This window comes from Anneissia japonica, unplaced genomic scaffold (genome assembly GCF_011630105.1).
Source record: "Anneissia japonica isolate Jap-2015-1 unplaced genomic scaffold, ASM1163010v1 scaffold287587_len645178_cov120, whole genome shotgun sequence".
Lineage (NCBI taxonomy): Eukaryota > Metazoa > Echinodermata > Crinoidea > Comatulida > Comatulidae > Anneissia > Anneissia japonica.
In genome coordinates this window covers 305,933-309,413 of record NW_022718938.1, presented here as the reverse complement: position 1 = coordinate 309,413, position 3,481 = coordinate 305,933, and the positions used below count along the sequence as shown (strand labels likewise).

At 33.6% G+C, this 3,481-nt stretch overlaps 1 long non-coding RNA gene across 1 annotated transcript; it reads right to left on the bottom strand.

Moving 5' to 3' along the window:
- Positions 1 to 1,420: 1,420 nt before the first annotated feature.
- On the bottom strand, positions 1,421 to 2,088 carry LOC117110665. The gene is made up of 2 exons (XR_004445745.1): positions 1,891 to 2,088; positions 1,421 to 1,551 (listed from the first exon to the last, which is right to left on the bottom strand). It is a non-coding gene; the product is annotated as an uncharacterized LOC117110665 (long non-coding RNA).
- Between the last annotated feature and the right edge of the window lie 1,393 nt (positions 2,089 to 3,481).

Genomic DNA, 3,481 nt, shown 5'->3' with positions numbered 1-3,481 from the left:
GGTTAATTAGAATATATATTTTCAACAAAAATTATCATTGATGATTAGTGCCAGAATGATTAATTCCTTATAAAGATATTGTAATATCAATACTAATTGTTTTTGAATGGTGTAAGAAGTGTCACTCTGATTTTTTTTAACTAGTCTGTTCAAACATTTTATTGTACTTCTCTTCTTACAGGAAATTCCGACATGTTGGATATCGATGGCTTTCATTTGGTAGGTATTTAACAGGCTAAAGAAATCTGACAGAAGGGTCATCCCATCTTGCACTGTTTGGGCGATTAGGGACAAGTTCCTAGAAGCTTTGAAGACTGCCCTGGGTTTTTTGACGCTATAGAAGATGATGAAATAAACTTTGTGTTGGAATAATTATTTATAAATTGTTATGAAAGATACCTGATAAGTCCATCCTCATTAATGCAACAGATCTTATGTAATAGATTCATTCTTGACAATTGACAATTCATGTGACAACTGTACTCTGTTTTTTTTGACAATCTCATCACTCATGAAAGGAAATTTTGTCAGCATAGGCCTAGAGCTTTTGTATATCTGGACCAGTCAATTGTGTGTAACCTTCCAGACCTAGTCTGGAATTGAAATTGTTGTTATTGATGCGGATAGGCCAGCAAAGTTGATTTCAAGAACATTTTGTTGTTAAGTACAGTACAATGTTTTTTGTATCTTCCCCACTCTCGTCTCATATTTTAAAATTGTAAGCTAATGCAGTATATAAATGTAACTTGTTCTTCCCTATTCTTTGCATTGGTATAAACTACAGTAACTATAAATCCATATATTTAATATTTTGATAATAAATAGTGTGTAAAATGCAGTGGCATAAGTCCAGGCATTAAAAAATAAGCAGTTTCATAGAATAACTTTACACAAGACTGTACAAGGCCATACATTAAAATAGTTTTCATACTGTACTATCAACTTCGCACATTTGAAAATTAATCCTTACAATTTGTTTTCTAAATCTGGGTCACATATTTGCTTCAAAAGGATTACTATTGAATGGATTATACCATTTTGGTGGTGGACGACGATAGTTGCTTTTACCAGGTTACCAGGTAGCACAGACACAAAGGGACCCTTAGGGGCAAAGAAAGTCATTGATCGAGTTCCTAGTCCACATTTCAAGCGCTCTGAGCATCTTACATTAGATGGATTTGTGTGCTATACTGTATAAAACTACACTATTATTATTTAATAATATTAAAGATATTTTGCAAATGAAACAGGTACAGTAATACTGATACTGTACAGTATTTATTTATTTATTATAAATTTGGCATGCAATATAAACCAGATGCACAAAATACAAAAACTTAAGTGTGTGGCATTTCAGTATATCTTCAGAAAAAAAATCACTAGATAAATCATTTTAATTTAATTCTTTTGAAATATTTTGGGCTCAATCACTTGCTGCAGAGCTCTGAGCATCGCCACCTTCTGCTAACCATGGATTGGACATGTCCATCACATCATGTCCACACAGATGGAACTGTTAGCATCACATCCATTTGAGCCTGTCATATGCTCCTATCGAGAAATAAGTATACTTTAGTTACAATAATGCAAAACCAGGTTTGTTAAAAATCAAAAATGTTATCAAACATTGGCATTTGCTGCTTTATCAATAACATACCATACTGAGATACTATATATACTAATCTGGACAGACATTCATCAATTGACAGTATTTTCAGATTTTTTAATTACTTGATTGAAGCCTTCCTGTCTGCTAGTGTATAATGTATTATTGTTGCTTCTTAACAAAACTGACACACCATGCTGATATTTTTTACCATTCCAATATATTTGTTTCATGTACTCTGGCTGAACAGTGATGAGATATTCACTTAATTTTCTTTTGCTCACCTTAAATTGTGTGTAGCTTTCATTACAAGTTTCAGCAAACAACCAGAGTGTTTCTTGCTAACGTCTTGGGTGCTTGCATGCTTTGTACCACCTTCTTTCGTAGATGCCAATGTTGGGTGGTTGTACTCATGGCAAATGGTGTGGTATGTTTGTCTCATCATGGCGACTGGCAAATATACCTATGTGGCCAGAGTGTTATGTTTCGGCATATCACATATTGTATCTTGTCCTACAAAAAAATATATATACTGTATATATTTTATTTGAATTCCACATTTCAACAACAGTTGAAAGTTAGGTTTGGAGTAACATATGCACCATGTTATTATTTAATGGGGCGTTATTGTTGTGTAGCCTTATAGTATTATTAGTAGGCCCTACTAGGGGCCTAGGCCTATTATGAAAAAAAAATTAATTAATGTGACAAAGTCGTTATGGCATGACAATTCTAGGCTAGTAGTAGAAACCTACTACTGTAACTTTACCGTCAGCTGGATAAGGCTGCGTGCGAACTCACCTGCTACGGGACTGGAGCAGTGTTCTGGTCTAGGAGTGCGCTACTGCTGCTGGGTAGACACTGACTGTGCTAATCCTAGGCATAGGCCTAATTATAAACAAACAAGTCATCGGACTGATATACGTTTATTAATTCAATTGAATTATTCCTCCATGGTTGAATTGACGTTGACTAAACCGTCTCTCTGTAACTTCACACTATTGTTTTTAGGCTAGGCCTAGTTCTCGATCGTCGGGACGATTTTTCGATCAGCTGCTCGCCAAAATTGACAGACTGGTCTTGAATATTAATGGGTTGGTTAGAAAATGCTACCAAGCTTCTGAAAAAGCTGATCAGCCTCCTTTTCACCTGATTTTCCCGTCTCATCACATCATGTTTTGTTTCTCTAATTATCGTTACATCTCAACGTTTTTAATTTTTTCAAGTATTCTCCCCGAACTCAGGCAGCAATATATGGCCATTTGTCTCATCCCCGCACTTCCCCCTTTTTTTTTACCCCTTTTTTTTACTGTGTATTATCACAACTTAACTTTTCAATAATATTCAATCGTATCGATACTTTTGTTAAAATTCCCGTATAATTCCATGCCATCAAGATAATTTAATTTTGATTTTAAGTTTAAAAAAATGCTAAAGCTCTCGAATTTTCAAATGCGTGTGCGCTCAGTAAAAATAATTATTAAAAGAATGGTAATCATTACACTTTATAATCGAAGAATTTCTTCCTTTACATGTCTAAGAGTCATATCAATTTTTAAAAAAAACATCTTATGATTTAAAAATGTCTGGCCAGTAAATTAATTAAAATAATGAATGAATTTTATTTAGCTTTAATGATCCAAGTAAATCATTTAATATTAAGTTTGCTGATGATACTTGCCTGATTGGTTTGATTTCAAAAAATGACACATCCTTGTTTTATGACTATGTTGAATCTTTTATTGTTTGGTGTAAGGAGAATTGTCTTGAACTAAATGCAAAGAAGACTAAGGAAGTTATTGTCGATTTCAGAAGAAAAAATGAAACTAATCATGAAAATATTGTAATCGATAATGAGAGGGTGGAAATTGTTGA